Source organism: Protopterus annectens, chromosome 2.part0, assembly GCF_019279795.1.
Source record: "Protopterus annectens isolate FY-2018-M chromosome 2.part0, PAN1.0, whole genome shotgun sequence".
NCBI classification, from domain to species: domain Eukaryota; kingdom Metazoa; phylum Chordata; order Ceratodontiformes; family Protopteridae; genus Protopterus; species Protopterus annectens.
In genome coordinates this window covers 1,253,409,241-1,253,432,471 of record NC_056728.1, presented here as the reverse complement: position 1 = coordinate 1,253,432,471, position 23,231 = coordinate 1,253,409,241, and the positions used below count along the sequence as shown (strand labels likewise).

At 49.5% G+C, this 23,231-nt stretch overlaps 1 protein-coding gene across 3 annotated transcripts in view; it reads right to left on the bottom strand.

Annotated features, from left to right (window-relative positions):
- Positions 1-23,231, bottom strand: part of FIP1L1 (factor interacting with PAPOLA and CPSF1) — a gene marked incomplete in the record, with an annotated part of 1,650,449 nt that overhangs the window by 834,613 nt on the left and 792,605 nt on the right.

The following is a 23,231-nucleotide window of genomic DNA, read 5'->3' as shown; positions in this document are numbered from 1 at the left end:
ACAGTCGGGCAATCCCTCAGGGACTGTGAGAGGCCGAAGAGCCACGAAAGGACTCGCGGTCTCCAGTGTTGCGAGGGCCTCTGCCGCCTCTGGGACGTCGTCTTCCAGAAGAATTTCCCCCTCCCCTGCCTCTGGAAAGGGGATCGCCCTGCTGTGAGGGGTAAGACTTCTGAGATCTACGGAACCACATTTTCCCTCCTCTTTTAGCCTTGGGGTAAGGCCGAAAGGGAGTGGAAAATCGTGCCCCTACGGCAGTCAAAGTCTTACCTTCCTGCTCGTGGCGGGTCAGTGTGTCCTTTACCTTGGGTCCAAACAGGGAGGACCCATCAAAGGCGTCGGCAAAGGAAGACTTAAAGGCCTCCGCAAATGACACAGGCGGAGCCAGGCTTGTCTCCGTGAGCAATGCCTGTACCTGCTCTACTCGCCCCTTCGGCCGCATAAGAAATGAGCCTCATGGACGAGTTTGAAATGGACGACAGTGTAGCCAGCTGAGAGCCAACCGTCTGGGCCAGCTCCTCAGGCAGGTTACCCAAGAGGGCATCGGAAAGTTCTTTAATCAGATCCCTCTGAAATCTGGTAAAGTGCTTGAGATAGTTCAAGGACCTTAATGTAAAGGCCGCTGAACTTAGGGTGCGCACCATCGATCCATGCTCCTAGACTCCTTATTAGGAGGATGGACGGACGTCGAAGCCTCTGCTACATCTTGCTGGGTAGCAGATGCCACCACCAAAGCATCTACAGCCACACCTTTAGTCAGGAACTCTTTTTCCGGGGGTGCTGACAGGAACTTATTAGGACGAGCAGGCACCGGTTCCACAGAGTCTGGGTGTTCCCGCCGACAGATCAAGTCCCAGAGCTCGTCGAAGGGCGGAGACACCCAGGAGGCGGAGGGCTGAGCCCCGAAGGCCTTAAGGAACACCGACTCATCAGCAGAAGGGGGTTTGGATTGCCAGCCGCCTCGTTGTTTAAGGGCTTCCAGGATGTCTGCAAAGGAGACATCATCTGAGGACGACTTAGGGGACCCTTCTGCATCATCGAGATTAGTGTCTGATGTAAGAGACATATCAAGGGAGTCAACGTGCTTCCTCTTGCACGATCTTTTCCTGGGGGGTTCTTCCGAAGAAGCTTCAGAAGGACCTCCAGGAGGGGGGGAAACCCCAGTGGGGGTAACCTCAGGCCCCGGGGCTCCGCTGTCTAAGGACAGGGGGACTGCCAAAGACCCAGTCTCGGTATGCAGGGAAGGAGCTGGGGAGACCGTGGAGGTAGCCAAAGATGATTTGGCTAACGCACTCCTCATAGCCCTGAAGGCGGGACCACCAGAATCCTGGGAAGGTCCCACCTCCGTGGCCACGACGGTAGACGGCACTCCCGCAGCCGACGCACCGAGAGGAAGGCTTGGGACCGAAAACATCAGTCCCGAAGCGTCCTCCCCGGGGCCGACAGAAGAAGTCCGCGTACCGAACTCCGACTCAAGAGCTGGAGTTGGAGTAAGGGTTGGGCCTGACCCTAAAACCTCCATCGGTTCCACCAGCACCGGCTCCAACAGTGCCGAGGCTGTTGGAGGAGGAACCATAGTAGCAGGGTGGACCATTGGCTCCGAAGCCGAATGGGCTGGAGCCGAAACTAACTTTTGAAACACCGGAGACTGGAAGAGTCTTAGGAGCACCCTGTCGATGTCCAAATCGGACATCTTGGAGGATCTAGATGACACCGATCGGGCCCGAACCGATTTCTCCATCGGCTCCATAGGACTAGGGGACCGGCTCCGAATGGATTCTATTACTATCGGTTCCGAGGGAGATGTCAAAGCAATTTCCCTCGGTGCCGATGAGGACTTCGGCGCCGAAGGGGAAGAGTCTGAGCCGGCAACAGTCATCGGCTCCAATATCAGTGGAGCCGATGGTGACCCGCCTCTCGATGCCCCAGTCCTCGGCTCCGAAACCAGAGGGGTCGAGACTGGAGGCATCGAGGCAGACCGTTCCGCCCTCGGCTCCTAAGTCCGTGGAGCCGATGGAGAAGCCTGCCTAGGTTTTTTGGCAGTTGGTTCCGACAGACTGGTCGGAGCCGACGCTTTTTTCTTTTTTGAAGGAGAGTAAGAAGAAGATAAAGCCTCCTCGAAGGATGGCTTAATCAACCCTTTTAGAATTAATTTGTTCTTCCTCTCCTGGAGGACTCTTGATGAAAAGGCGTGACACACGCTACATGACTCTTGTAGGTGCTTGGCGCCTAAACAATAAACGCACGAGGAGTGGTCGTCCGTTATGGACATCTTATAACCACACCTCGCGCACTTTTTAAACCCAGAGGGTCTATGCTCTTTAGACATGTCTAACAAACTTCTAAGATTAACAATAATATAGACAAAAAACTAGCAAGTTTAAGTTTAAAATATAAAGTTTTTTTTTTTTTTTTTTTTTTTAAACAAACAATTCAGTTGCACAAAACACAGAAAATGAGGGTCAAGACCCTCTAACTTAAGCAGGTACTTGACACACAAATAAAACGCTAGAAATAGCAAATAGGGGAAGGCCCCTTTAACTTAAACGGGAAACCTTCCCTTAACGAAAAAACACAAATTCCTCAACAGATATACTCAAACGCACTCGTACCACAACAATAGCTGTTAAAACAGCTTTTAGGTTCAAAATAAGCAAATTCCTGACAGGAAAAGCCTGAATAAAACAGTACTTAGCCCAGCCAAGTTGAGACCACGTCCTAGCTTGTAAGCGGCAAACGTGATCTGGGGGACTAGTGGTGGTGCATCCTGGGATAAGAAATAGCTCAGCCAATAAGAGGCCTCGCTCTATAGCATAGCGTGCAGAGTCGGAGCCGAGGGATCGGCTCCGAGCCCATCAGTATTGAATGTAGGCGAGATAGGATCACATAACATCAAGAAGTTATGTACTCATCATAACATTCGATGTATGTAGTCCATCTCGCCTCACATTCTTACCTGTGGTTCGGAGCCAAATATCGGCTCCGACTTGGCCTAATATACTAGCTCAAAATTCTCTGATTGGCTGGGCTAAGAGGGTATCCCATGGTACACCACTTCGTATCCCCAGATCTAGTTTGCTGCTAACAACATAATTACTGCAGACATACTACGCATCCATATAACAAAAACTATTAAAAGGGACTCTGCAGGATACAAACTAACTTCCAAATCCTCCAGGCAGGGGGAAGGCAGGAGGGTATGAAAGAATGTGAGGCGAGATGGACTACATACATCGAACGTTATGGTGAGTACATAACTTCTTGATGTTATGTAGTCCTATCTCGCCTACATTCTTACCCGTGGGACAGTGTCCCTAGCACCTGCATCCTGGGTGGCTCATAGGAAAATACTCCTGAGAACTGTGGAGCCAAATGAAGATCTGCCCCTGGAAACCACATCCAATTTGTAATGAAACAAAGGTGTGAGGAGAAGCCCAAGTGGCCGCAGCACATATATCATCCATTGACAATCTAGCTTGATAGGCTGTGGATGTGAAGACCGCTCTTGTGGAGTGGGCTTTAGATGGAAAAGGCAAATCTTTACCTGCTGTCTGATAGATGAAGGAAATACAGCTGGCTATCCATCTAGAGAGCGTGACCTTGGATACCGGAGAACCAGACCGGTTTTCCGAAAAAGAGACAAAGAGTTGGTCAGATTTCCGGATATCTTTCGTCCAGTGTAGATAGAAGCGTAACTGTATGTACATCCAATTGGTGAAATCTGAATTCTGCCTTGTTAGAAAAATTGGGGAAGAAAACTGGCAGCTCAATAGACTGATTCATATTAGACACAGAAACCACTTTGGGAAGGAATGATGGGTTTGGTCTAAGAGGGACTCTATCTTTATGGAAGATCAAATATGGGGGTTTGATGGAGAAGGCTTGAATTTCAGAGACCCGCCTCGCTGAAGTGACTGCTGTTAAAAATGCTGTTTTCCATGTTAAAAATTTTAACTCGCAGGTAGCTGCAGGCTCAAAGGGTGGAAGAGTGAGGGCTTGAAGAACAAAATTGAGGTCCCAGGGCATGACAGGTTGGGATACTGGGGGACGAAGTAACAGAGTACCTTTAAGGAATGCTTTACATAGTCTGTGTGCCATAAGGCTAGGTTCACTGGCCACGTGGAAGTTTGATATAGACCCCAGCTGAACTTTGATGGTGGCTGATGTGGACCCCAGATAGAACAGCATAGACAAAAACTTCAGAATCGAATTAATTGGAGCCGTGTAGGGATCAATGCCTCTAGAATGGGCCCAGATAGAGAACCTTTTCCATTTGCTAGAGTAGATTTTTCTGGTGGATGGTTTACGAGAGGACGATAATATATTGACTACTACTGGTGAAAAATTGTGACATCTGATTAACGATGGAAGTGGAGCAGCCAGACCGTCAACCGGAGGGTCCTTAGAGAGGGGTAGAACTGTCCCGACATGTGTGTCAGTAAATCTGGAAGGGGTTCCAGAATCCAAGGGGAATCCACAATTTAAGGTTGAAGGAAGGGGAACCATACCTGACGAGGCCAGTGTGGGGCAATCAGAATCATTCTGCTTCCCAAAGATTGTGCTTTCTGAATCACCCTTTAGAGAAGGGGAAACGGAGGGAAAGCATAAAGCAGACCGGAGGGCCAATTGTAAGCCAGAGCGTCCCTGGGTGATTCCCCCGGTGGGGGGATCAGCGAGAAGTAGTTACTAAATTTCGCATTGAGCGGGCTGGCAAAAAGGTCGCAGCAAGGTTGACCCCATCTGCTGAAGACTCGCTCTGCCACAAGGAGATTCAGGGACCACTCGTAGGGCATAAGAATCGGCCTGCTCAGCTTGTCTGCTATTACACTGGTCTTCCCCGGAATGTGCGTTGCCACCAGAAACCATTGGGAAGCAATTGCCCAAAGCCACACGCGTATGGCCTCTCTGCATAGTGGGTAAGATCGGGTTCCACCTTGCTTGTTGAGATACCACACTACTGACATGTTGTCTGAGTGTATCGCAATAGTCCCTGGAGGAAGAACTTCCTGAAGTGCCTGCAACGCAAGAAGCACTACCCTCATCTCCAGGACGTTTATGTGCAAACGTATCACGTGCCTTGGACCGTCCTGCTGAGATAATGCCCCCCCACCCCATCCGGGAGGCGTCCGTGGTCACCGTGGCAAAAGGGACTGGTGAAACAAAGGGCTTTCCCCTGTTCAAGTTGTTGGTGCACAGCCACCAATGGAGGTCCTGCTTGCATCTGTCTGTCATTAAGATCGGATGGGATAGCGGAAGTCTTTGGAGAGACCATTGGACAAAGAGGAGCCACTGAAGAAGTCTCATGTGTAATCTCGCTAGAGGAACCAACATGATAGTCGCCGCCATGGCACCTAGGAGTTGTAGAACCTGTCTTGCCTTCACATGTCTCAGGGGCATCAGTGCAAGAATTTGTTGTTGCAGCCCTTTGATCCTTTCTTGTGGTAAGAATGCTCGCATATGAATGGTTTCCAACTCTGCTCCTATAAAAGTGACACGCTGTAAGGGCAATAAGGCAGATTTTTTCCAGTTTATTGTGATGTCTAACCGGTGACACAGACTGATGGTAGCGTCCCTGGTCTGAATTAGTTGATGCCTGGTGGGGGCGGTGAGGAGCCAGTCATCCAGGTACGGAAACACCTGGAATCCTTGCCATCTCAAGTGAGCCGTTAACACTGCCATACACTTGGTGAACACCCTGGGGGCTGTGGTGAGACCAAAGGGCAGGGCTCGAAACTGGAAGTGACTGGCTCCCAGCCGGAAGCGTAGGTGACACCTGGATGCCCTGTCCATTTTGACATGGTAGTAAGCATCCTTGAGGTCGATGGAGCACATCCATACTTCCTCTACCAAACAATGGGAGAATCGATTGTAGAGTGACCATACGGAATTTGGACTTGTGTATGTAATTGTTGAGTTGACTGAGATCTAGTATGGGTCTCAGGTCCCCTGTTCTTTTCGACACCTAAAAGAATCTTGAGTAAGTCCCTAAATCCGATTTGGTCTGAGGGGACTGGTTGGATGGCTCCTTTTTCTAGCAGCTGAGATATCTCTGAGGCTGCTTGATCCTTTTGACTGGATGGAACGTCCGGGATTTTTCTTATTGGAGGGGGTACTGAAGAGAATGGAATGAGGTAACCTCCGGAAATTATCCTTAATACCCATCGGTCCTGAGTGATGTTTTCCTAGGTTTCCTGATGCAAGGAAATTCGACCCCCGACTGGCTCCGGATAAGCACAGTCGGGCACACCCTCAGGAATGAGGGTATGGGGAGCCACGGAAGGGGTCGTGGTCTCCGGAATTGCGGGGGGCCCCTCTGCCTCTGGGGTGACGTCTTCCTGAATAACTCCCCCCTCCACTGCCTCTGGAGGGGGGTTCACCTTGTGCAGCAGGAAAAAACCTTTGTGATTTCTTGAACCACATCTCCACCCCCCCTCCCCCCCCCCACCGCTGAGCCTTGGGATAAGGCCTAGATGGAAGGGAAAAACGGACCCCTACGGCAGACAGGGTCTTTCCCTCTTGTTCGCACCTGGTGAGGGTGTCTTTCACTTTGGTCCCAAACAAGGAGGAACCATCAAAAGGGGCATCAGTGAAGGAAGACTTGAAGGCCTCCGCGAAGTAACACAGGCGCAGCCAGGCTTGCCTTCTAAGGGCTACCCCTGAGCTGGCCGCCCTATTCGCTCCCTCGGCCGCATACAAAATGAGTCGCATGGACGAGTTTGCAATGGAGTTGAGGGTAGAAACCTGTGCGTTGATTGCCTGAGCCACCACCTCAGGTATGTTACCTGCAGGAGTATCTCCCAGATCCTTAAGGAGAACTCTTTGGAGCAGAGTGAAATGAGAAGTAATTCAGCGACCGTAAAGTGAAGGTGGCTGAAGACAGGGTACTCTTCCCGTACCGGTCCACAGTCCTAGACTCCTTGTTAGGAGGATGGACCGAGGAGGAAGACTCTGCAACTTCCTTCTGGGTGGCTGCCGCCACCACCATGGCATCTACAGGGACTCCATTTGACAGAAACTCTTTTCCCTGAGGGGCGGACAGAAATTTGTTTGGACGCCTGGGTACGGGCTCCACAGAATCAGGGTTTTCCCACACCCTTCAACAAATAAGATCAAGAAGTTCATCGAAGGGTGGAGACACCCAGGAGGCGAAGGGTTGAGTACCAAAAGCCTTAAGGAATACGAACTCCTCCTCGGAAGGGGTTTGGAAGGCCAGTCTCCTTTATGTTTCAGTATCTCCAGAATATCGGAGAAGGAAACATCATCAGAGGAAGACTTGGGGGACCCTTCCGATTCCTCGAGGTCAGTATCGGAAGTGAGAGACTCGTCCTGGGAGTCTATGTGCTTCCTCTTGCACAATTTCTTTCTGGGAGGTTCCTCAGGCACTGGCTCAGAGACCTTCAGAAAGTGGGGGACCGCTCGTGGGGGTGTCCTTTGGGCCAGACGCTCTACTGTCCAAGGATAGGTGAGTGTGAGAAGCTGTCGCCGGAGTGGTAGGGGATGGAATGACCGACCCGAGTGACGTAGCTGACGATCGGACCAGCGAGCTTTGCATGGCCTCGAAGGCAGGTCACCCAGAGTCCAAGGACCAACCTCCAAGGCCACGACCGGGATCCTCCGAGCCGATGCACCGAGTGGGAGACTCGAAACCGAAATATGTCCTGAAGTATCCCCTTTGGGCCCGACCGAGGAGACCCAAGTCTCGAACCCTGTGGACGGGACCGACATGGTCGGAGCCGAGGTTGGCACCGATAAACCCAAGGGAGGTATCTGAGCCGGCGCAAGAACATCACTCGGAGCGGGACATACCAGCTCCGACAACAAATATGTGCTCGGAGGAGGAATCATCGAAACAGCCATAGGAACTGGCTCCGGAGCCAACTGGGTCGGAGCCGAAAACAACTTGGCCAACACCGGCGACTGCAGGAGCCTCTGCACTACCCTATCCACATCCAAATCAGAGAGCCTGGAGGATTTGGAGGAGATGGATGGAGATTGTGATCTCTTATCTGGTGAACCATGCCTCACACTAGGCGACCGGCTCCGAATAGGTTAGAGAATGATCGGAGCGGACGCCGATTCACTTAAGACAGATACCTCCTACGGCCCAGAGGACAGTGGAGCCGAGGAAGCAGAGTCCAATATCGTAATCTTCTCCAGAGGCTCCGAAGATGCAGATGCAGCCGGAGACCTTTTCTTGGACTTGGAGGCTTTAGATTTAGATCGAGAGCTGGAAGCCGAACCTACAGCTTCCTCAAAAGACGGTTTAAGCAGTCCCTTTAAAATCAATTGTTTTTTTTCTCTCTTGGAGCACCCTAGGACTGAAGGAGTGGCAAAAGCTACACGACTCCTGTAAATGGATGGCTCCAAGGCAATAGACACATACAGAGTGTCCATCTGTGATGGACATTTTATATCCGCATTTTGAATTAGAAGTTATGTACTCACCATAATGTTCCATCTGAGTAGGTGACTTCATTTGGATGCAATCTGTGGGTTTCGGATCCAACGTCGGATCCGAAACGGCATTTCAAAAGCTTAGGATCCGAGCTCCTAGCTCCTCCCTCTACCCATAATCCCCTGCCAAGCCCTAACTGACCTCCGATTGAGTTTGCCTATATAATACTAGAATAAAAAGTATCTAAATAGATGAATAGACTCTTATCGTATAAAGGTCAGGGGGATGGAGGGAGGGATGGTTGCATCCAAATGAAGTCACCTACTCAGATGGAACGTTATGGTGAGTACATAACTTCTAAATCTGAAGTAGGCAGACTTTATTTGTCTGCAACCTGTGGGACAGAGTCCCCAGCTACCTAAATCTTGGGCGGCCGTCATGGAAGGATGTTCCGGAGCACCGTTGAGCCAAAGGAAGTTCTTCCCCTGGAAACAACATCCACCTTACAATGAGAAATGAAGGTATGAGACGAGGCCCAAGTGGCTGCCGCGCAGATATCATCCAATGGCACTCGGGACTTAAACCCGGCTGACGTGGAAACTGCCCTAGTAGAGTGAGCAGTAACCCTCTGAGGAGCAGGCCTACCTGAAGTGTCATAAGCCTGCAGAATACAATTAGCAATCCATCTCGACAGTGTGACTTTAGAAACTGCTTTGCCCATAGCCAATTTAGCAAAGGAGACTAACAGTTGATCTGATTGTCTATGACCAGCCGTTCTGTGAGTGTAAAAGCGCAATTGTCTATGAACATCTAAAGAATGCAGCTTATATTCTCCTTTGTTTTTATAGTTGGGGAAAAACACAGGTAAGTTGATTGATTGATTAGTATTAGATTCCGAAGAAACTTTTGGAAGAAAAGATGGACTGGTCCTGAGGCACACCCTATCGGGGAAAAAAGGAGAGGTAAGGCGGTTTGACGCATAGAGCCTGGAGTTCCGACACTCTTCTGGCTGATGTGATGGCTACCAAGAAAGCAGTCTTCCAGGAAAGGTACTTTAGATCTGCAGAAGCTGCAGGCTCAAAGGGGGGAGCAGTAAGGGCCTGTAGAACTAAGGATAGGTCCCAAGGTGGTACAGCTTCTTTGACCGGTGGCCTCAACAGAAAAACTCCTTTAAGAAAGGTCTTGCAAAATTTCGCAGTCATGAGGGGAGCTGACTCATGACCCATATGATAATGGGAAATCGCTGCCATTTGTACCTTTACTGTGGAAGAACTAGCCCCTTGATGAAAGAGGTCTGTTAAGAAGTCCAGTACCGCAGACATAGGTGCTGAAAAAGGATCAACATTTTTCTGGACCGCCCAAATAGAAAACCTTTTCCATTTGCTCCGATAAACCTTCCTAGTGGAAGGTTTATGAGCCGCCACTAAAATGGCTTTGACAGGTGACGAGATAGCGGGAGTCCTAATCAAGGATGGAACTGGAGCAGCCAGGCTGTCAATTTCAGGGTGTGTAGATTCGGGACCGGGAGTCCTAGAGGATGGGAGATGAGATCCGGGATCGGATCCAGAATCCAGGGCGGATTCACTTTGAGAGACCATACATAAGGGAACCAGGGCTGACGAGGCCAGAACGGGGCTCCCCAAACTGTTAGCTTTCTGCAAGAGCCTCTGCATCAGAGGTAGTGGAGGATAGGCATAAAGGAGACCGGGAGGCCAAGCATGCACCAGAGCGTCTCTCGGGGATTCCCCAGGTGGGGGAAGTAGAACGAAGAAACTGTCGCATTTGGCGTTTGAGTGACAAGCAAAAAGATCGCAACAGGGTTGCCCCCAGACGGCAAAAATCTTCTTCGCTACCAGAGGACTGAGAGACCATTCGTGCGGGGAAAGAATGGTGCGACTGAGCTTGTCCGCAAGGATGTTGGCTTTTCCCGGAATGTGCGTTGCTACAAGAAAGCGTTTGGTGGAAATTGCCCATTCCCAGACTCTCATGGCCTCTCAACAAAGGGGATAGGACCTGGTTCCCCCTGCTTGTTGATGTACCAGACTACAGACATGTTGTCTGTCCGGATCGCAATAGTCCCCGTAGGAAGAAGGCTGTGAAGTGCTTGCAACGCTAGGAGCACCGCCCTCATCTCCAGGACATTTATATGCAATGAGGTCTCTGAGGTGTTCCACGTGCCTTGGACAATCTTGCCCGCAGAATGCCCCCCCACCCGAGGCGAGAAGCGTCCGTAGTCACCGTGGCTCGGGGGAATGTTGCACAAAAGGGTCTCCCTGCTAGAGGCTCCGGAGACTGGAGCCACCAAAACAGGGAGTCCTTGCAAGCCTTGCTGACCGCTATCGGGCTGTTGAGAGAGGAGTATAGCGGGGACCACTGGACCTGTAGGGTCCATTGAAGAACCCGCATGTGTATGCGAGCATGAAGAAGTGGAATAGCTGCTGCCATTGAACCCAGGGCCCTCAGGACCGAAGCTGCCATCGGAAACGGTTGCAGGACTGCTGTGATATGACACCTCAGGCTGGACAGCCTGTCTGGGGTGAGGAAGGCCCGCATTGATCTTGTGTCCAACCTTCCTCCTATGAAATCTATAAGTTGTGTGGGGTGCAGTAAAGATTTTTCCCAGTTTATGGTGATGCCCAGCCTTGGGGCTATAAGAAGGAAATAGTCCCTGGCTGAGCACAGTAGATGCCTTGATGATGCCGTCAGGAGCCAGTCGTCCAGGTACAGAAAGACCTGTAATCCCTGGAGTCTCAGGTGGGCCGCTACTACTGCTAGTACCTTGGTGAACACCCTGGGGGCAGAGGTGAGACCGAAGGGGAGGACCCTGAACTGGTAGTGGCTGGCTCCCAGCCGGAAGCGAAGGAACCTCCTGGACCGTCTGTCCATCCGAATGTGGTAGTACACGTCCTTGAGGTCAATAGAGCACATCCAATCATTCTCCCGCAAAAGGGGGAGTATAGATTGAAGGGTGACCATCCGGAACTTTTGCTTGGTTACTGACAGGTTCAGCAGGGAAAGGTCAAAGATCGGTCTTAAGTCCCCCGTTTTCTTTGGCACCAAGAAGAACCTGGAGTAAAACCCTGATCCGGTCTGATCTCTGGGGACGCGCTGGATGGCTCTTTTTTTCTAGCAGCTGCTCGATTTCGACAGCTGCTGCCTCCCTTTGGTCGGGTGGTACATCGGGGAGGCTGCGGGATCTGGGGATTTTGCTCAGGGGTATGGCATAACCTCTGGATATCACATGAAGCACCCAACGGTCTGATGTGATTGACTCCCAAGAAGTCAGGTGCCTCGAAAAACGCCCCCCGACTGCCTCCAGAGACGGACAGCCGGGCAACCCTTCAGGGCTGTTGCGTGGGTCTGTCAGAGAAAGGTTCTCTGGACCCAAAGTTCCTAGGAGCCATTCTGCCTCTAGGACGGCGACCTCCCTGTCCTCCTCTGCCACGGAAGGACTGGTTATCCGGAGCAGGTTGGGACTGCTGCGACTTCCGGAACCACATCTTCTTCTGTCCCCTTTGGTTCTTCGAGAAGGACCTCTGGGGAGCTGAGAAGCGGACTCCAACGGCAGACAGCTTCTTCCCGTCCTTCTCGCTCTGGACTAACGTTTCGCGAACAGTTTTGCCAAACAAGGCAGAACCATCGAAGGTCGCTTTGAAGGGCTCTGCGAAATCACGGTGGCGGAGCCAGGTCTGACGCCTCATGACTAGGCCCGCTCCGCTAGCTCTAGCGGCTCCCTCGGTAGCGTGAGAAAGTAGCCGCATAGAAGTATTGGAAACTGCTCTAAGAGTGGCCATACGGGTGGAGTACACTTGTTTGTCCTCACCCGACATGGACTCTGGGGGGGGATGCAGCGTACTCTTTAATCAGGTCCCGCTGCATCCTGATGACATGTGCCATGTAGTTCAGCGCTCTCAAAGAGAAGGTTGCTGAACTAAAAACTCGCTTCCCAATGCGATCCATCGAGCGGAACTCTTTGCCCGGAGGATGCATAGAGGGACTCTCTGTGCTAACTCCCTCTTCGTGGCTGCAGCCATCATCATGGCATCTACCGGGGGGCCCTTGCTCCAGTGAGTGCGGTCCGCCGGGGGGCTCAGGATACGGTCCGGACGCTTGGGTACAGGCTCAATGGTGTCCGGATCCTTCCATGCTCTGGTGGATATAAGGTCCACCAGAGGATCGGCAGGAGGGGACACCCAAGAGGTAGATGGACCCACCTCGAATGCCTCCAAGAACACAGACTCGTCTGAGGAGGCCTTGGGGCAGACCACCCCCCCGATCCTTAACATCTCCATAATGTCTCCAAAGGAGATGTCTACTGGGGGTGATCTTGGGGAGCCCTCCCCTTCATCCAAGTCTGTGTCTTCGGTAATGGACTCTGGGGAGTCCATGTGCCTCCTTTTGCACTTACGCTTCCGAGGCACTTCCTCGGGGGGACTGTCTGAGGAGTCCTCTTCAGCAGCTAGATGTTCCAAGGGAACTACTTGGGACATCGAGGCGGGCTGTCCCTGGGACCGGCTGATGGGAGCCTGGCCCAGCTGCAAGGGAGTGTGGGGTGGAGCCGTGGCAGGGACCGGGGGTCCGGTAGTCCTCAACAGCGCCCTTTCCACTATGTCGAAGGCCGAGGGGGAGGCAGCTTCTCTAAGCCCCGAGAGCAGACCCCCACTCGGATCCGATGCACGGACCGGAGTCGGAGCCGAAACAGTCGGATCCGAGAGACCGGTGTGCTCCGACTTAGACGGAGCCGAAGACACACCAGCTCCCTCGGATCCGAGGCTCGGGTCCGAAGTACCCGAAGCACTCAAGGGATGGGTCGGGTCCGAGGTGCGCCGACCTATCGGATCCGACCCAACCCCGGATCCAACTCTGCCCGGCACCGACAGCTCCGAACCCGGGGTGTGGGTCGGAGAAGGAGCCAAGGGGGGCAAAAAAAGGGGTCGAAGCCCCTCCCGGATGGGGGGGGGGGCTAAGAGCACTCCCATTTGCATCTGGGCCTGGATGAAACGTCTCATCATCCGGTCCATGTCTGCTTCGCTCATAGAAAAGGTGGATCTAGATGAGGCCACCGAAGCGGACCTAGAGAGCCGCCTCGGGGACCTCACTGAAGGGCTAGCCTCCTCCTCCTCGGGCCCAGAAGAGAACCGAGGGGAGTGGAGCCGAGGAGGAGGAGATCTAGAAGACACAGGAGAGGCCCGTTTAGACGGAGGAGCCGAACTTGAGGTCTTGGCTCTCCGTTTGTGGTGCCTCTCCTTGTGTCTCTCCTTCTCTTTCTCCCTTGTAGTCTCCCTCTCCTCCGGCTTTTTGGTGGGAGGTTGAGTCCCTGCCGGGGGAGGGGAGACCACAGCACCCACGGAAGGCTGCTGGCTAGTAGAGGCAGAGGCCAGAGCCACATCTGGAGGGAGAAGTCCCGCCAGAACAAGCTTCGACCTCCGCTCCCTTAAAGCTCGGGGGTTGAACCCTGCACATATGGTACAACCAGATGACAGGTGTTCAACCCCCAAGCATTTAACGCACAGAGTGTGGCCATCTGCTGGGGACAGCTTATGGCCACACTCGGTACATTTAGAAAAGACTGCCTTATGGGCTTCTGACATCCTAAGCCCTAACAGGCCTAAAACACACAGTACGAACAAACACACAAACTACGCAAAACTCGTGAAAAAAATTAACAGGATAGAGAGAGGAAAGCCTAACACATACACTCTAACTACATATTAAAAGTTTAAAGTTTTTAAAATTTTTTAGTCAAAACTCTTATCTTTCACCAGGAGCTCGAGGAGTCCGTTGCAACTTGAAAAGCGGCAAATGAAATCTGAGGTCAGTTAGGGCTTGGCAGGGGATTATGGGTAGAGGGAGGAGCTAGGAGCTCGGATCCTAAGCTTTTGAAATGCCGGCTCGGATCCGAGGTCGGATCCGAAACCCACAGGTTGCAGACAAATGAAGTCTGCCTACTTCAGATCATTTTTTAAAGCCAGAAGGCTCGTGTTCCTTTTGATCCTTAGACATTATCTACTACTCTAGAGAACAGTTAAACTACCAAAACGGGTGGGAAAAACCACAACGTTCACTACAGTTAACTTCCAAAAACGGCGGGAAGCCCACAACGTTGACTAGCAAACAGTACTACAATACAGTTACACGAACAATTAGCAACCAAAGACACCACTGAAAGAACCTCTAACTAAAACAGTTCTTTAGACAATACAGAAAAACACACGAACATCTCAAGTAAGGGAGGACTAGGTCCTCTAACTAAAACGGGCCTAGCCCATGGGAACAGTGAGGGATACCACAAAAACACCAAGAACACACAATCACGACGACAGCAGCAAGATATAGCTATTAAAATAGCTTTTGAGTATAAAGCAACCAATTTCTCAAGAGAAACAAGTCAAAAAGAGGTACTTAGCCACAGCCAAGTGAGACCACGTCCGAGCTCTACAAGCGGCAAACGAGATCTGGGGATACGAAGCGGTGTACCATGGGATACCTTCTTAGCCCAGCCAATCAGAGACTTTTGAGCTAGTATATTTGGCCGAGTCGGAGCAGATATTCGGCTCCGAACCACGGGTAAGAATGTAGGCGAGATAGGACTACATAACATCTATAGGTTGTACAAAAATATTTATAAAGTCTAGGAAATCATACATAATGAAGTCATTGTTTGTTAGTTACATTAGACCCAAACTTGAGTATGGAATAACAATATGGAAAACAAGCATGAATAAACTGGAAAGAGTACAGCGGAAATATACCAAAGGCATCCATGGATGTGAAAATCTAAGCTATTATGAAAGACTAAAATATCTGAACTTGTACAGTGTTCTCTTACAGATATTTAAGAGGAGATCTTAGTCAGGTATATAGGGCAGTTAGGGACAACAACCTCTGGGAATGTTTGGGGTTATCAAAAAGTACTACAGAATCATCAGATAACCTATATAGAAGATTCTACAGGAATGAGAAGTGTACTAATTGGTTCTCTGACAGAGTAGCTGATGGTTGGAACAGACTACCAAATTACATTAAAGTAAGTACTAGTTTAGATATTTTTAAGAACACCCTGGACATTTATTATGGGAACAAGTGTTTTGGTATATTGGTAAGCTAGAAGGGCATTAATGCCCATGCGTGAAACATTTGTATGTATGTATATATATACATATATATATATATATATATCTATATATATATATATATATATATATATATATATATATATATATATATATAAATAAGTCATTATTGTCCTTTTTTTTCTTTTTATCAATACTGAAACACCTCTCATTACCAGCATTATTCTCTTTTCCTTTGTTCATGACATCCTTCTGAAATCGTTTGTGACAAATACATTTCTAACCAAATGCACCTGCTGTAGCACTGCTATGTGCACCCTACACTTGTGATCTCTGCTTTTTTTTTTTTTTTTTGGTTTGCATTCCTTGTTAAAACTGACAAAAAAAGTCATGCCAATAAAAATCTATTACTCCCACATATTATATGCGACAGTTCTTTTAAATATATACATTGCCATATTGCATGTATCTAGACAACCAAGTTAATAAAAAAATACGTTCTTACCATAAGGTTCCATCTGTGTTGCTGATCTTCATTCATTCATCACTGATGGGTTTCGATTCCTCCTTGGAATGGACTCAGCCGTTATAACAAGCTTGTGCCAGTCAAAAAACCCTCGATCTAAGCTTACCCATACTGCCCCTCTCTATCACCTCAGATCGAGTTTGCCCATAAGAAAGTGGAGGCTTTGTCTAAGCAAATTTGCCATCATGAAGCTAGGACCAAATCCAAACCTCCAGGAGTCTTTCGGAGGGGGTAGGAGGGTGGGATGTCATGAATGAATGAAGAACAACAACACAGATGGAACGTTATGCTAAGAACAGAACTTCTTTATCCGATGCTGTTAAACTTCATTCATTCATGACTGATGGGACAGAGTCCCTAGCTACTTTATGTCCTGAGAGTTCCTATGGAAGGATATTCCTGAGCACCACTGAGCCAAAGGATGCTCTATCCCTGGAGACCAAGTCCAATTTGTAATGAGTGATAAATGTATGATCAATAGCCCATGTGACTCCTGCACAAATGTCATCCATGGAAGCTCTTCAATGGAAGGCAACAGATGCCGCAACTGATCTGGTTGGTAGAAGGACTTTGTTTTGTTGGTAGGCAATGGAAATACAATCTCTCAACCATTTAACTAAAGTTACTTTAGAAACAGTTGTTCCCTGTCTATGGGCATCCAACAAGTGCAGACAATGTTCTCTTTTACTGGAAATATTGGAGAAGACTGGCTAGGCAATTGATTAATCCAAAATAACCCTGGGTAAGGAGGAGGGGTTAGTCTGAAGTGATACTCTGTCTTTATGGAAAACCACATAAGGCCATTTTATGCATAAGGCTTGTAGCTCAGATATTCGCCTTGCCGAGGTAACTGCTACCAAGAAGAGAGTTTTCCAGGATAAAAACTTCATATCGCAAGTGGCAGCTGGCTCAAAGGGGGATAAAGTCATGGTTTGTAGAGCTAGTGTCAAATTCCAAGGTTCGACTGGTTCCTTGAAGGGTGGTCTAATATGTGTGATGCCTTTCAAAAAAGTCTTACAGAGATGGTGAGATATCAAACAGGTGTCCTGGAAGCCATTGTGGAAGTCTGAGATAGCTGCCAGGTGCTTACTCGAATAGTGGAAGCTTCCACTCCCGAATGGAGGAGATTCGATAAATAGTCCAGTCCAGAACTAACTGGAGCCACAAGGGGTCTAAGTCCTTTCTCTCAAGACCAAGCTATGAATATCTTTGCCATTTGTTGATGTAAAGTTTCCTGGTGGATGGTTTATGGGAAGCCAGAAGAATGTTTTGTACGGGGGAGGATAGATTATTCTGCCTGGCAAATACTGGAAGTGACGGAATGCCAAGCTGTCAGCTTGAGATTTGATATGTTTGGATAGATCAACCCTTGGGGGTGCGAGAGCAAAACCAGAGATGGATCCAGAATCCACGGTTGGTGGACTAGATGAGGCCAAAGGAAGGGAAACCAAACTTGTCAGGACCAATAGAGTGCAATGAGGATTACTTTGCTTCTAAACCGAAGAGATTTCTTTAGGAATTGCGGGATCAGAGGAAGAGGAGGAAAAGCATAAAGAAGTCCGTGGGCCAATCATGTATTAGAGGGTCCCACAGGGACTCCCCTTGAGGGGGGAGTAGGGCAAAGTAGCTGCTGCTTTTGTGGTTTGTGAGGACACAAATCACAGCAAGAATGGCCTAGGAGGCTGAAGATTTTCGCTGCTATGACCGGATTGAGGGACAACTCGTGAGGCAAGAGAATACATCTGCTCAGCTTGTCCACAATCATGCTGGAATCCCCGAGAATGTGCACTGCTATCAGAAAGCGGTTGGAAGATAATCGCCCATTGCCAAACTCTCATGGCTTCTTGGCACAATGGGTAGGATTTGGTTCCCCTTGTTTGTTGATATACCACATTACAGACATGTTGTCTGACTGGAATGCAATTGTCCCTGATGGAAGGACAGATTGGAATACTTGCAATGCCAGAAGCACTGTCCTCCGTTCTAGAACACCGATATGCAGAATGACCTCCACGGGGGAACCAAGTGCCTTTCCCTGGAAATGCCCCCCACCCCATTACGGATGCGTCTGTGGTCACTATGGTCTTAGGCTGAGAAGGGACGACTCCATAGGTCCTTTTCTGGCTTCATCCACCAATTTAAGTCTTGTTTGCATCAATTTGTTATGTGGATCCGAAAGGACATAGGATGAATTAAAGGGGACCACTGTGATGCTAGGATCCATTGTAGGCGTCTCATGTGTAGTCTTGCTAGAGGAAACAAAAGCTGTGTAAAACCTTACCATAACCATAGAGGACCTTCGCTTCCATGTTGAAGTATTCTACATGTGGGTTTATCCCTCTCCCTTCACATACGTCCGACCAGTACTCCAAAGTTTTTCAATCCCTCAGTGGAGTGTGATGTCTGATGTGGCTCAGAGAAACATGGGCCATAAAAGTGATGTCGGCACACACCAGCCCTCAGAACTGGAGGCCCCCGTCGGAGCCAGTCCTAGGAGGGCAGAGCCCGTCCAGTGCCTACCAGAAGGGCAAATGCAACCTAACAGGAGGGGAAGGAATACTGCAACATGTAAGAGAAGCACATCTATGGGTATGGTAAGATTTTACACAACTTTTCTATGTCCTTCTATTCCAATGTTGCAGTACTCTACATGTGGGTGAGTGCCAAAGCTCGCTGTGGATGGGGAGGTGGTCTGGAATCCATCGCCAGGAATCTGTGAAGGACAGCCCTGGCAAATCCTGCCCTGGCTCTAGAAATATGGTCCAGTTTGTAATGCTTGGTGAAGGTGTGAACTGAAGACCAAGTAGCTGCTTCGAGGATAGTAGAGATCTAGCCCCTAAAGAAAGATCCTGAAGAGGACATAGCTCTGGTGAGTCTGCTTTTACACTACCTTGCAGGAATTTTCTGTGGTGTTGGTAGCAGAAGGTGATGGCCTTAGAGATCCAGGCCAAAATGGTCTGTTTGGTCATTGCCTTCTCCAGGGGCTCTCGGGTGGAAGGAGACAAATAGTTGGTCAGACTATCTGATGGACTTGGTTTTGCGACGATAAAACCTTAGCTGTCTGAACATCTAGGGAATGAAGTACTCTCTCATTGTCCCCTGAGGATTGGGGAAGAATGTAGGTATGTGTACGGCCTGGTTCAAGGATCGGTCATTCACCACCTTGGGCACGAAAGAAGGGTTAGTTCTAACAGCAACCCTGTCATTATGGAAAACCAGGAAGGGTGGGGTAGCCATAAGAGCTTGCAACTCAGACCCTCCTGGCTGAGGTCAAAGCCACTAGCATAACTGCTTTCCATGTACAAAGTTTTAGGGAGGCTTTGTCTGCAGGTTCAAAAGAAGATGCAGTGAGTTTTTCCAGAGCATAGTTAAGATCTCAAGGTGGAGGGGATGGTTTCCTGGGAGGGGTCTTAGGTGCAGTACCCCTTTGAGGAAGAGTTTGGTAGGGAATCTGGATGCTAGGGATGGATCCAGAGGAAGACGTGCAGAAATTGCAGACAAGTGGGCTTTAAGTGATGAGTAAGCCAGACCTGTCTATTGCAGTTCACACAGGTAAGACCTGACTAGAGGGGATCTCATTTGCTAGTGGGTCCAACTGTCTTTTGTGACATATGGAAAACCTTTTCCACTTCGAAAGGTAACATTTTCTTGCGTTGGGTTTCCTGGCCTCCTGCAGGACATTGAGCATGTCCTCATTGTAAAGGTGTCTGAAGGGGATCAGAATCCTACCAACCACAGAATAAGGTGCAGTGACTGCCACTGCAGTTGTATCTGTGATCTCTTGTGATGTGTGAAAAGGTCCAATGACGGGGGGTAACTTGTGGTGACTGCCCTTGGAAAGTTGAAGGATTAGGGGGAACCAGTGCTGTCTTGGCCAGTATGGAATCACCAGGAAGATTTTTGGTCTGTTTTGCTGGATTTTCAGTAGGACATTCTGAATCAATAGGAAGGGGGGACTGCATACAGACATTTCCCCTTTCAAGATACTGAAAAGGCATCTGTTGCCAGTGCCTGGGGGTCTGGTCTCCTTATGCAGAAGCCAGGAAGTTGCCTATTGATGGAAGAGGCAAACAGGTCTATTTGATGTATACCCCACCAGAGGACCAGGTCCAGGAAGACCTCCTTGTGAAGCATCCATTCATGGTTGTTTGCGATGGTTGTGCTGAGATAGTCTGCCTGGGAGTTGTGAAGAGAGGACATGCAAACTGCCTGCAGGGAAACTCCTTGTGAGGTGGCCAGTTCCCAAACCAGCAGAGCTAGTCTGCAAAGCAGGTATGATCTGGTCTCTCCCTGTTTGCTGAGATACCACAGAACCATGGTGTTGTCCGTGAAAATCTTTAATGGGCCTTTCTGAAGGTAAGGTAGGAAAGCTCGCAGGGCAAGAAGAATTGCCCTCATCTCTCGAACATTGATGTGTTCGAGTTTGTGTGGTTTCAGCCACAGGTCCTGCACTTTTCTCTGCCCTAGAGGTGCTCCCCAGCCAAAGTCTGGGGCATCCGTATGCATGACTTGTGTGGGTAGGGTTGGTTGAAGAGGTAGAGCTGGGCTGCTGGGTCACTTGTACCAGCCACCACTGAATTTATAGTTTCAAGCAAGGGAGAAGGGGAGCCCTGTACTCCAGAGGATGGGAGTGTTGGGTCCAAACTAACCGAAGGTACCATTGTAACTTCCTCACATGCAGTCTTGCTAAGGGTAGCATGGGCAAGGCGGCTGTCATGTAACCCAGAACTCTGAGATACTGACTTGCTGTTAGTTCAGTTGCTTGAGAGACACAAAGCAGGTGTTTGGTCAGGGATTCCACCTTTTGTGATGGCAGGTAGGCCGTCATGAGGTCTGTGTGAATTCTGCACCCCAGGAAGACAATGTTCCGAGTGGGCTCCAGGTGCAACTTTGGGAAATTTATCTGGAATCCTAGAGACTGTGGGAAGGACATAACTAGATGAATGTGCAGCAGGAGGGTCTCCTTGATGTTCGCCTGAATCAGCAGGTCATCTAGGCAAGGGAATAGATTCCCTTTGTTCTGCAATAGGCGATGACTGGATCCAGACATTTTGTGAACATCCTGGGTGCAGTGGACAGCCCAAAGGGCAAGGCAGAGAATTGGAAATGGGATGTGCCTGCCAAGAACCTCAGTATTTCCTGAATGTGGGTTTTATGGGGATGTGGAGGTAAGCATCCTTTATGTCTAGGGTTGCCATGAACCCTTGGGGCAGTAACAGGGGGAAGAGGGTAGGTAAAGTCAGCATCCTGAAGGTAAGGACCTTCAGGAATAGGTTGAGACAGGAGAAGTCTAGTACTGGTCTCCAGGGTCCATCTTTCTGGGGACCAGAAAAATTCTGGAGTAGAAACCTCTTCCTTTTGTGGCTGGAGACACTGGTTCGATGGTGCCCTGAATCAGCAGAGGTTGCAACACAGGTTGCAAGAGGTGCAACTCGCGTGTTGGGGTGTGTGGAATGCCCTTTCATTCTGGGGGCAGGATCCAGATCATGAAGTAACCATTCTAGAGGATAGACAGGGCGCCCATTTGTCTGAGGTGATGTGAGACCATACAGGGAGGCAGTGAGAGATGGACTGACAGGGGTAGAGAGGGAGGGGGGGGCAAGGTTGGCAGGTCGTCAGACGCAACCCACCTTATCTTGAAAGGGCGGCCTCTGGCGGGAGGAGGGAGAAACTCTAGCCTGAGGGAGCTGCTTCCTAGTAAGTTTCCTGGGCCTGGAAGGGGCTGCAGGACAAGACAGTTTTCTAATGAACTGGGTTTTAGGAAGGTAGTTCTTTGAAACTTAGGTATAGGTGAAACAAGCAGGTGTTTGAGGTCCGGCATTTCTTTCCCTTTTTGCTGAAGGGACTTAAAGAATTCAGCCACTTTAGCACCAAACAAGGCTGTATTATCCAGAGGTGCATCAATCAGCTTTGCCCTAAAGTCATCAGGCAGAAGCGTAACCATGAATATCTCCTTAAGGCAGAAGCTGATGCAGCTGACCTAGATGAGGTTTCAGCCGCATCATAACTGCACTTTGAGTGCCTGGTCACTTGGGCAGTAAGGGGCAGGAAAGAAGACAGTGATGATTTGGCTGCACAGTCTGGAATATCAGCCAGCTCCTTCGTGGCTTTTTCCAGGAGGGATAAGGTATACTTGGCCATGTGTGCCTCGTAATTAGTAGCCCTAAAGGACAGGGTAGAAGTGAAAATCTTCTTTCCCAGATGCTCCATGGTCTTGTCTTTGTCAGCAGGAAGTATGATGCTTGTAGTTAGGAGTTTGGAAGCCTTATCTGTGGATATGAAGATAGTGGCTGGGTCTGCTGGAGGACACTTAAGGAGGTACTTCTTTGATTCAGACACTTTATAGTTTGTCAGGTCTGCGTGGGGCAGGTGGTTGTGAATCTGGGTTTAAGGAAGCTGAGAAGGCATCCAGAAAAGCAGGTAAGATTGGAGGTACAGCAGAAGGACTTGGAGAGTCCATCTGAATGAGGTCATAGTACCTGTTTTGAACCTCAGTCATTTCAGTGGATACCCACTTAAAGTTGTCTTTCATCTTAGATATTTCCCCAAAGGTCAAATCCTCAGCTGGGGAGTCAGGGTCGGCGGACTCTTGTTCTGGGGAACCATACCCCAAGGGAAAGTGATTTGGGAGGTGTAAGAGAGATTCTTTAGAGGAAGAATCAGAAAACTCCTCCTTCTCATAGCAGGGACTGAGGTTTGAGGCCTAGTACTCGAGAGTGAAGGGGCAATAATAGCACTGCCTGCACAGGTAGGATGTAGGGCCATAAAGGCATTGGGAAAGCTTTGGCTGAAAGCCTGCCAGTAAGGCATGCTTCGTTCTGTTCATTTTTGAGGGGCTTAAATGGCATCCGAGTAGGAGAAGGCCTTGAGTCTGGAGTGGCAGAATCGGATGGGTCTACAGAAAGCGCTGGTCCCCCACCCACCAGCTTCAGAGACAGACATCGGTAATGCCTGTAAGGACGTGCCGTATGTATTCTACAATCACCAAGGATGACGCCACAATACTAACAAGACTGTTTTCAGCAACTGGCTTTGCTTCTAGTGTAATTCAAAGGGGGTACTATCTATCTATATATCAGCTTGGGGAGGGATGGCAGACCATCCTAACTGTTTTGGTCAGGGATAGCCTGTAATTCTCCTCCCCAAACTTTTGAAAACTGGCTAAATCCTTGCCACCAGCCTCCCACTCCCCCCCCCCCCACCAAACAAGTGCTTTTCTTTAGGTGAGCTCAGTCTTCTA